Genomic DNA, 12212 nt, shown 5'->3' on the forward strand with positions numbered 1-12212 from the left:
TTAGTGTGTGAGATAAGAACTATTTGCAAGGACTTTCGAAAAACCCCGCAAGAAACCCTTTTGTGTCATTCGCGGGTCTCCTACTTTGATAAAATTTAGACGATCTTTGTGACTACAGTAATTCAGATAAGATGCTCGGAAGAAACATTTGCCCAGTAATGGCAGCTCCACCAATGAACTGAGGACAACTTTGAGCTTTGGCGTTGGGCCTCTGGAACCAATGAACTCTTTCTAAGCAGCTTCTGTCAACCTCTCCCATTTCGCTGATAAAAAGTTCCCTCTACCCTTCCCTCACCAGGAGTGCTGGTGGCTTGCTGTTGTTGACAAAAAGAGTCAAACTGTAAAATATTTCAAGAGATTTATTCTGAGCCAAATATGAGTAACCATGGCCTGTGACACAGCCCTCAGGACAGAGGTCCTGAGAACATGTTCCCAAGGTGGTTAGGGTGCAGCTTGGTTTTATATGTTTTAGGGAGGCATGAGACATCAATCAAATACATTTAAAACCTATATTGGTTTGGTTCAGAAAGGCATGACAACTCAATGCGGGGGTCAAGGATGGTGGCTTCCAGCTTATAGGTGGACTTAAAAATTTTGTTTGACAATTGGTTGAATTTACCTAAAGACCAGGGATTAACAGAAAGGAATGTCTGGGTTAAGATAAAAGACTGTGGGCCGGGTACAGTGGCTCATGTCGGTAATCCCAGCACCTTGGGAACCTGAGGCAGGCAGATCACGAGGTCAGGAGTTTGAGACCAGCCTGACCAACATGATGAAACCTCCTCTCCACTAAAAATACAAAAATTAGCCGGGCGTGGTGGTGTGTGCCTATAATCCCAGTTACTCAGGAAGCTGAGGCAGGAGAATCACTTGAACCTGGGAGGCAGAGGTTGCAGTGAGCCGAGATCGCACCACTGCATTCCAGCCTGGGTGACAGAGCAAGACTCTGTCAAAAAAAAAAAAAAAATTAAGAGTTCCCTGGCCAAGGGGGAAGTCTATTTAGATGGCTGGGGAATCTTCTAAGTTTTTTTTTATTTTTGGTTTACACTTGATACAAGAAAAACTTCAGCTGAATTACATTTAAAGTTTAATTGAGCAATGAATGATTCACTAATCGCGCAGCCCCCAGAATCACAGCAGATTCACAGAGACTCCAGCACAGCCACGAGGTGGAAGATTTGTATACAAAAAAAAGGTAAATGATGTACAGAAATTGGAAGTGAAGTACAAAACAGCTGGATTGTTTTCAGGTTGGTGTTTGCCTTATTTGAACACAGTTTGAACACTCAGCAGTATATGAATGATTGAAGTACAGCCTCTGGGATTGGCCAGGAGGCAGCTATTACAGTTGCATGCCCCTGTTAGGTTTTCAGTCTATCTACCTTAAGCTAGGTTGCAGTTCATCTGCAAGAACTCAAATATAGAAGTATGAAGTCCTTCTCAGGCCATATTTAGTTCGCTTCAACAACTCCCCTCTTTTGGTCATTTTCTCAATTTTGAGAGATTGACCAAACCTTTAGTTGTTGTCACTGTCACCATTGTAGATATACTTATTTGCTCCTGAAACCCACTGGAAACAGTAAAACAATGAGTTTTCCAAAGGTAGGAACAAAGTCTGAGTAGAGGGTATGTCTTTATGCTGGAACATTCTGTTTACAGGAGAAAAAACCTGGTCTGTTCTAGGATTTATGTGTATTCTTAGTTTGATTATGTCACATTTAGCATGAGTGACTCCATTTTAGTTTGGTTTGGCCTGTTGGGACCTAGTGCATGAGCTTAGTCCAAAACAATGGCCTCCCATAATTGTATTTTTTTTAAAAAATTCCCCCTTTTTGGTCAGGTTCTCACTTAGGTGAGACTGTGACCAAAATTTGGGGCCTTAGCACCACTCTATTACCATCATTTTGGGTTTCTGGTGTCAGTACATCATTCATAGGTTATGGTATCCTCATGGTCACATATTTCTTTCAGCTCTTTCATTCTAGTTGAAGAGAGACCATTTGAGGTTCTAGAGATGGCTACATGCAAACATTTAAAACCTTAGAGAGAATACAGTGCACCAGGGAGACTATTATTATGCCTATTGGGAGGATAATACCAAGAGTTTGGAGTATGCTCCTTACCCAGGGTCCCCATAAACCAAACCACCTAAAATTAAATAGATTAAAGAATGAGTGAGATAAAGGGTCTACTTGCTTGACTAAATGATCTTTTCATTAATCCTCTACAACTGAATTTTTATAATCTACATTTAATGTATTCCTCCATAGGCCACAAGTGCCAGCAGCTGCACAGGTACTTTTCTGTTTAGCTAATTCTATTATTTAGCATAACTTTCACAAGAGAATTTAAAGTCTGTTGTGTAATGATAGCCTTTACAGTAGAATCTGCTAGAGAGCCTATTATGAGGAATACATTTTTAATTATTGCTCATTTTATTCTAAACCGAGGAAAAGGGACCTAACAAATGACGTCCTTTTAGAAAAGTGAAGGCCCCCTGGCCATGTTCTCTAAAGAGACTCTGTTAAAACCCATGATGTGGGTTAAGAGGAGTTTTTACTGATTGTGAGGAAATGTATGTACAATTAAAGTTTTTCACCTACATTGGGCCTTCATTTTGTCTTTATCAAAGTATAAGGTTATTCATGTCTTATACATGAATAAGACTGCAAAATCCTTCACAAATAAAAGTATACCCTATAACTGAACATAATAGAACCCATTTTCTATTGTTCATAGAGGCATAAACAAGGAAAAAATATTCAAAGATAAGAGTCTCATGATAGAAGTCTTGATCTGTGATCTTGGGAAAAACTGTTCACGTCAAGGATGCCATCTTCTTCTGGGAAGAAACTTTCTGGGTTAGTTTTACCTTAAGGATTCCAAAAGGTGTACAGTTCCAAGAGTGTAGAGGGACCCCTCTCAGTTGTTTATGAACCCAAGGTTCAAGGTTCCAAAGTTTTTTTGCAGTATAGAAGGACAGTCTTTCTCTGATGTTCTCAGAGGATTCAGTCTTCAGGTTCTAGATTGTGAAGGGGTTGATTGTCCTCAGTGAATCATAAAAGGTTTTCTTTATCTGGTGAAAATATACTCTGGCATAGTAATTAGCTGTTATAACAAAAACATGCATTGAAAATGACAGTGCAATGAAATTTATTTATACATGTTTTAATGACCCATTGGCTTCAGGTAGCCAAATGTACCTGAAGGTTTGATTACCTTCCCAGGAATATGGAACCAACCATTGGTTTTATTTTTTATTCTTATTTATTTATTTTTTTTGAGATAGAGTCTTGCTCTGTCGCCCAGGCTGGAGTGCAGGGGCCTGATTTCAGCTCACTGCAACCTTGGTCTCCTGGGTTCAAGCGATTCTCCTGCCTCAGCCTCCTGAGTAGCTGGTACTACAGGCACCCGCCACCACACCCAGCTAATTTTTACATTTTTAGTAGAGACAGGGTTTCACCATATTGGCCAGGCTGGTCTTGAATTCCTGACTTTGTGATCCTCACATCGGCCTCCCGAAGTGCTGGGATTACAGGCGTGAGCCACTGTGCCCGGCTGCTTTTTTTTTTTTTTTTTTTTTTTAAATAAGAATCATCTGCTTATTTATTTTACAGAGTAATTATTTAAATTGAGTACATTTGGGCACAGTAGATATTGGACATGAAAAGTATTTGCATCAGAATGGGCATCAGAAAAATAGCAACTCATCTTACACATGATGACTAGAAAATATTATTCTGATCATTTAAGTGTTACAGATCCTGAGAATGTTATACACTGAACAAATTAGGTACTACCTTAAAATTAAATCTTGCTTGGAAATAATCCTTTAAAAAATGATCTGAGGTACAAATCATCTATGTATTAAACGTGAGTCTTTGACATTATACAAAGAGTTTAAACAAATATATCAATTACAGGTTAGTGACTCTTAAAATACCTACCAGTCAGGTTCAAGGACACACTGTTCCACAATTTCCCATAAGCTGAGGTTTTCCATTGCAGCCTCTACTTGCTCTTTGTTGTTTATCTGTGTGCTGATGTCTTCTTCTGTTGAGTGGGTTCCTTCAGAAATGTAGATTTCCAACTTATGTTTAAATGGTAAACACCGCTGAAGTTTTATTCTCAAGCACAGCCCCATAAGAATCGCCAAATATCAATGAGGTACTCTGATGTAAACTTGGTAATAACCAGATAGTCTTCTTCATTTATCTCCTTAACTTCCATATAACTTTCCTTTACCAATTCCAGTTCTTCTAATGTATTGAGCTTTTCTAGGTCCCAGATAGTTTGAATCAAATCATAAACCTCTAGCGCTTTCTCTTCCATGATCCCAGGCTGCCCAGCAGCTCCCCACTCAAAAAGACCTGAGAGCCACAGGACTCTGCTCAGTGTCCAGGAGAGCAGCCTCAGCTCTGCTGTCCCTGGCAACTGTGGAAGCACTAGTTTTAAACAGTTTTTGCAATTTACAAATTAACCACATCAGTATATTCAATTTGGATCATTTTATCTTTTCCATGATGAGTCATAAAATCCAGAACCTTTAATAACAAAAGCCTTAGAGTCTCAAGAGGGACAAGGTGGCCATCCTGGTTTTCCATGAGTCCATGCTTAACATTGGACTTACGTCCTCTTGAATACCAGTTTTTTCTCCAATTTAGGTACATAGCGCTGATAACTAATGGGTTATCATAGGTAATTTGACTCAGACCTTGAAGTTCAAATTGTATATCTAAACAATTTTAGTATTGGCTGGTTTAACATGAAAATCTGACAAAGTATTTTCTTGGAATTTAAATAATTTTTTCTTTTTTTTTTTTTTTTTTTGATACAGAGTCTTACTCTGTTGTCCAGGCTGGAGTGCAGTGGCATGATCTTGGCGCACTGCAGCCTCTACCTCCCAGGTTCAAGTGATCCTCCTGCCTCAGCCTCCCAAGTAGTTGAGATTACAGACTTGCACTGCATACCCAGCTAATTTTTGTATTTTTAGTAGATACGGGGTTTTGCCATGTTGGCCAGGCTGGTCTTGAACTCCTGACCCTGTCAGGTGATCTGCCCACGTTGGCCTCCTAAAGTGCTGGGATAACAAGTGTGAGTCACTGTGCCTGGCCTGTATTTAGTTAATTTTTTCTGTTCCACTCGGGTTAGCAGTTTTATACAAGGGAATCTGGTTATTTCTGTCATGTATAATAACATAATAACCATAATTATGATTGACAGTATATACTCAGACATATTAGAATTTTAGAAATCCTATTAAAAAAAATTTTTTTTGAGATGAAGTCTTGCTCTGTAGCCCAGGCTGGAGTGCAGTGGCACCATCTCGGCTCACTGCAAGCTCCGCCTCCTGGGTTCACGCCATTCTCCTGCCTCAACCTCCCTGAGTAGCTGGGACTACAGCCACCCGCCACCACGCCTGGCTTATTTTTTGTATTTTTAGTAGAGATGGGGTTTCAACATGTTAGCTAGGATGGTCTCGATCTTCTGACCTCGTGATCCACCCGCCTCGGCCTCCCAAAGTGCTGGGATTACAGGCATGAGCCACTGTGCCTGGCCTACAATTTTGGAACATATATTGTTGTCCACTAAAATATAAACTGATGATTAAATATTTTTATTTTGACAATGCTTCCATGTAACTTAACATGTTAAATAATTCTGTTTACCTCTCTTTTGGATGCTTTAGGGGCCCTCTGTAGCATTCCAAAGTTACAGGTCAGAAAAGACCATTTTGGAGCCAGGCACGGTAGCTCATGCCTGTAATGCCAGCATTTTGGGAAGCTGAGGTGGGTGAATCACCTGACGCCAGGAGTTTGAGACTAGCCTGGCCAACATGGTGAAACCCCCTCTCTACTAAAAACACAAAAAATTAGCTGGGCATGGTGGCAGGTGCCTGTAATTCCAGCTACTCAGGAGGCTGAGGCAGGAGAATTGCGTGAACCCAGGAGAAGGGGGTTGCAGTGAGCCAAGATTGCACCATTGCACTCCAGCCTAGGCAACAAGAATGAAGCTCCAGTCAAAAAAAAAAAAAAGAAGAAGAAGAAGAAAGACCATCTTGGGCTGGATGTGGTGGCTCACACCTGTACTCCTAGTAATCCTAGCACTTTGGGAAGCTGAGGCAGGCAGATCACTGGAGGTCAGAAATTTGAGACCACCCTGGCCAACATAGTGAAACCCCATCTTTACTAAAAATACTAAATTTAGCAAAGCATAGTGGTGCACACCTATAGTCCCAGCTACTTGGGAGGCTGAGGCAGGAGAATTGCTTCAACCCAGGAGATGGAGGTTGCAGTGAGCTGAGATCATGCCATTGCACTCCAGCCTGGGCAACAAGAGCGCAACTCCATCTCAAAAAACAAAAAATGTTAAAGGTTTAAAATATTTGATATTATGAACTAGAATTCCAGTTTACCATAAGTCATTCATTTGGCCAAAATCATGACTCAAAAATTTTTCAAAAGGCAAAAACCTTTACTCATTAATAGAAGACTTACCTTTCCAAATAATCTGTCTTGTGTATTCCCTCCCGCCTTTTTTTTGTTTGTTTTTTGGGTTTTTTTGGTAGTGTATTTAAAAGGCAAACAAAATCTTTCATTATCTTTCAATATTACATGAAAATTTTGTTCAAGAGAGAAAGCCACATTTCACCCTTGCGTTAGTGGACTATTAATGTCAACTACAGTTTTCAATATAACCTCACAGACAAACATATCCAGTCTTAATCAGTTTGACCATAAGGCGAGATTTTCATAGACCTTTTATAATCCTTTACAAATTTTTGTCAAAGAGCAGATTAGTGCTTTAAGAAAACCCTGTTGTGCTTTTATTTAGATGTTCATTTTAGGGAAAAAAAAACAATTAATAGCCCTTTAAATTTAGTCAATATTTTCACACATAGAATTTATTTTACAAGGTTAATTTTTACAAACCTTCCACAATTTCTTTAAACCTTTAGTTTAATTTAATTTAAAACAATCCTTTAACCCTCTAAATTAGGCAGAAATTTATATTCCTATGCCCTCTTATAATCTCTTAACCAAAAACACTTAAAACCTATTTTTTTTCAGTAGTTTCAATTACATGTTATAATGGTAATTCTTAGCAACTTTCACTTTTGGTGCATAAATTTTCTTTTATGAATCATTTCACAACTTACACAGAGCATCTACGACATGCTTGGACTTCCTGGCTTGTCTTAAACATCCCTCTTTTAAACAACCAGTCGTTTTACTTTAGGACAAGAATTTAGCTTACAAGACACTTTCTTATATAAAGTCTCTTCTCTTTGTAAACTTCTTTTCATAGCTAGGGGGCATAGCTAATTCCACATATTCCCAGGCCTTATTTAGAATTTAATGTCTCCAAAATTAGTTGAACAATTTTCAAAAGTCAAAGCAGTTTATGACCTTAAAGTATGAAGAAAACCTAATATCTGACCTGCATAATTTAGACTAAACACTAAATACTAAATAAATAAATTTTAGGCTAAAATAAATGTCTTTATTTTTTTAATAATTTTTAAAGCTGTTTTTATTTTCCAAAGATTACTAAAGTTACCTGAATTAAAAGGCATTACAGTTTTTTTCTTTTAAAATATTTGATTTAAGTGCCTATTTTTGTTCAAATCAGAGCTCTTTTATATAAACATTACATACACAACAACACATATATAATTACACAGATAGAGAAAGATTACTACAGTAGTTGTAAGTTTTTTGTTGTTGTTGTTTTTGTTTTTTGCCAGTTTTTAAGTTTAATTGGATTATTTGCTTTAGGGTGGAGTCCTTGGAAGAACAGGGCCAGGAGAGGGTCTCTGGTGCCTCCTGTTTTCCCCAAGGAGCCCCAGGCTGTTAGAGCTTGAATATCTGCTTTTAATTAAGCTGACTTTTAACCATAGAACTCTTTAATAAAGTCCTTCTAAAATTTCTTATTATCTGACTTTAGCCAGGCCAAATGGCTGATATTTCTGGCTTTTAAACTTTACCGAAAGTAACCTCATAGGTGCTCTGAGAAGGGAAAATTCAAGACAGTTTGTGGAGGGGAAGAGAATTTAAAAATGGCAAAGGTCACCCAAATATTAATGAGAAAGGCTCATCCCCTAATCTAGGGATTGAACCCTGAATCTGGCCCGCCATTGTGAAAAGAGAAAACATAATTAAAGGCCATAATTAAAGGTCACATAATTAAAGGCCAAGCTCCCAAGGACATAACTGACCAATTTGCTGAGCCATCTTGAAAAGTGGGCTTACAGGCGTCTATCCTAAGGTACCCCTCTTCATGACAGAACAGTACAGAAAAGCACACAAAGCACACCAGATTTGCTACAGTTCAAGACTAGCCTCACAAATCCTTTCTTCCATTAATCACAATTTACAGAGGAGATAAACAGTGATTTTTACCATTCATTCAATGAGTTTGCACAGAGAGAGAGAGAGAGAGAGAGAGAGAGAGAGAGAGAGAGAGAGAGAGAGAGACCAGAATTCTGACTGGGAAGAAATTCTTACCCTTTTGCTAGCATGACAGACTTCTGGGTTCTCTTTCCCTGAGTGGCCCTAATGACCCAGCTGGCTGCACCATAGCCCTGGGGGCCAAGACACAACACAAAGGAAAATTTTCTGTTTTCATTCTGGCCAGAGCAAAATATGTGTGATAAGACACAGACATTAGCCACTTTGCTTAGCAGCCAATATCAAACTGGCAAGTCTTAAATTTGTCCCCAGATGGGCCCCATCACCTTTAATCCAACCTCCAACTAGGAGTTTCAACATATGGTCTCCGGGCCAGATGGTTGCCCTGAGTAACAGAAAAGATAGGAAAGGAAAGGTAGAGAAAGAAAAGTATTACCTGTGGCAGGATGGGGAAGGTGAGGAGCTCAGGGAGGCCAGAGAAAGACTGACTCATTGCAGCAATGCTGCAAAGTTCAGGTAGCTGCTTGTCAGTAGCACAGATATCTTTTCCCGCAGTACCATCAGCTCTCAAGTTTCCCCTTTTGGGAGGAAAAAGCTCCCCATGTGCCACTATCCTGTACATACATGCCTAATCCTGTCACCCTCAACCATCAGCAAAGAGTGCAAGGCAGGTTATTCCAAAGAGAATAGCAGTTAACATTCCATAGTACCTAACCCGTTCTTAGCCAAAAGGGACTTTTTTGAGAGCCCTCATTTTTAAATGTACTTCAATGCATTGCTCATTCAGAACATTCCACTGTAAGTTATCTCTAGTAAGATTTTGCCATTTGTGTAAGACTTTGCTGCCTCCTAGGCCTAATGTGTAATCCAGAAGGAACTCAGTTTTCCAGAAATTAAGACTCCTATTTTTACCTAAAATATTGGCTTTATTCTCAGGTTCTCTTAATTAACTTAGCCAGTGATTTTTCCTACCTAAGTGCACAAGAAAAATGAAACAAAGGGGTAGAACACAAAAATCCCTGTGAATTTTCAAGAGCCAAATTTTATAACCCATGCAATATTACTGCTTACTACCAGTTTGTTTCTGACCCAGTCATATGTAAAAGGCCTCTAACTGGATCAAAGCCAGTTAATTCCCAGATCAAATCCGTTCCTGTACCCAGGCAAGTTTCTTTTCTTTCTTTTTTTTTTTTTTGAGACGGAGTCTCTCTCTGTCGCTTAGGCTGGAGTGCAGTGGCACCATCTCAGCTCACTGCAAGCTCCACCTCCCAGGTTCATGCCATTCTCCTGCCTCAGCCTTCCGAGTAGCTGGAACAACAGGCACCTGCCACCACACCTGACTAATTTTTTGTATTTTTAGTAGAGACGGGGTTTCACTGTGTTAGCCAGGATGGTCTCAATCTCCTGACCTCGTGATCTGCCTGCCTCAGCCTCCAAAGTGCTGGGATTACAGGGGTGAGCCACCATGCCAAGCCACCCAGCCCAGTTTCTGTCGTGACCTCCAAACCCAGTTTGGAATCAGAAATTTGCTCAAAGAAACTCAGAGCTCAAAACACAAATCTGTGGAGCTTTGAAATCTGAGAGCTTACCCACAATCCTCAGCTGCTCCAAGAGATCAGTGGACACAAGTGGGTCCTGCAGGTACCTTGCATATTCACTCAGCACTCCTGGGGGTTGCTAGAGGCCCTACCTCGAATCCCACTTCTGACACCACCTGATAAAAGAGAAGTTTCAGCCAAATTAAATTTAAAGGAGTTTAACTGAGCAATGAATGATTTGTGAATTGGGCAGCCCCCAGAATCACAGCAGATTCACAGAGACTCCAGTGCAGTCACATGGTGGAAGAAGATCTATAGACAAAAAAAGGGAAATGACATACAGAAATCGAAAGTGAGGTACAGAACAGTTGGATTGGTTACGGGTTAGTATTTGCCTTATTTGAACACAGTTTGAACACACAGCAGGGTATGAATGGTTGAAGTATGGCAACTGGGATTGGCCCAGACTTAGTTATTGTTACAGGTGCATATTCCTAAGTTTTCAGTGCTGTCTACCTATTAAACTAGGTTATAGTTCATCCACAAAAACTCAAATATAGAAGTATGGAGCCCTCAGGCCATATATAGTTCACTTTAACACACTCTTCTGTGCATTCTGAATTATAATCCTCATTTCTCATTCCTGAGTAAACTCAACATATTTAGAGATAATTTTCTCTACTTTTTTTCTTAGATTGATAGTTTCAAAGCAGTTTACAGGGATTTCTGTTTGTCTTTAAAACTCCCTTTTTTCCCGATTTTCCTCAGGTGGGCCTATGACTTTCATAGCATGCTGAGTGGATTAAAACAAACACAGTTTTTCACATTATACTCTTAGAACACACTTTTAAAGAAATTCTTTAATCATTGGCTATCACAACGTGCTTCTGACACCAGATGGGTATTTCTCCCCACACACTAAGCAAGCAATCAGTTCTTCAGCGGATAGCAGCTGGGTTTCCTTTGTTCATCTCGACTCTATTTGAATGCCAATCTCGAGCCCCAGGTTACTTTACCTGTATTCTGGCCTACCAGCAATCAAGTATGGATCCTGGGACCCCCTTTGGATTCAATTAATTTGCTAGAGCAGCTCACAGAACTCAAACACTTAAGTTTCCTGGTTTATTATAAAGCATATAGATGAAGGGATACACAGGGCGAGTTATAGGGCTGAAAGCTTCACGCTTTCTGCGGGTCAGCCACCCTCCATGAACCTCCACGTGTTCAGCTACCCAAGCTCTCCAAACCTAGTCCTTTTGGGGTGTTTATGGAGGCTTCATTACTTAGGCATGATTGACTGAATCACTGGCCACAGGTACTCAGTTTAACCTTCAGTCCCTTTCCCCACCCCAGACATGGGGAGGTGGGGATGAGGATGAAAATTCCAATCCTGCCTTGATCTTTTCAGTGACTAGCCCCATTCTGAAGCTACCTAGGGGCTGCCAGCTACCAGTCAACTCATTAGCATACAAAAAATCACTTACTTATAGAGATTTCAAGGACTTTAGGTGTTGTATGCCAGAAAAGGGCTTTCACCCTCAAGATTTGCTGGAAATCATCTGACAAAGCAGAGGAATATATATGACACACATATTTATTAATATGATGGGAGAAAAATCTCAGAGTGACTACCCCACCACTGAGTGGGGTACAGATGGATATATGCCCTTAGGGGCAAGGGAGATGGGGAAGCATAAATGATTTTAGGAGCTCAGTAAATGATTTTTAGGGGAGTTCAAAGGGCTTGAAGAGCATACAGTAGCCTCCATGAAGTCTGTTGGGCTCACAGGGTAGGTGGTGGTTTGTGACATCTGTCCAGGTGGATTGACTTCAGACTTTCTCCTTGCAATATGAATTCAGTTAATAAAAACTCAGGGAAGGAACCAGAGGTAATTGTTTTCTTCTTTAGGCAGAAAAGGGAGCTTAAGAGAACAACTTTATCCTGTGCTTTGGGAGAGACAGAGAATTGGGAGACATGAGGTGGGGAAGGTCAGAGAGACCTTGCAGCTTCTTCATTTCCACATGTCAAAGCGCCATATTTTGGGGATATCTGTTTCTGAGGCCCCAAAATGGAGACAAAACCTAAATATGTATATTTCACAATATCACACATGCATACCTTTGGTTGCAATCTTTTGCTATTCCCAAATAAAATGTTTTCTTCTAGAAAGCCAGTCTCGATAAGGCTGAAAACCCAAGGGGGTGGCATGGGTTGACTAAAGCCAGGTCTGCACAGTGGTGACCTATGTCACTGCAGGGGCAA

This window comes from Rhinopithecus roxellana, chromosome 8 (assembly GCF_007565055.1).
Source record: "Rhinopithecus roxellana isolate Shanxi Qingling chromosome 8, ASM756505v1, whole genome shotgun sequence".
Classification (NCBI taxonomy): Eukaryota; Metazoa; Chordata; class Mammalia; order Primates; family Cercopithecidae; genus Rhinopithecus; species Rhinopithecus roxellana.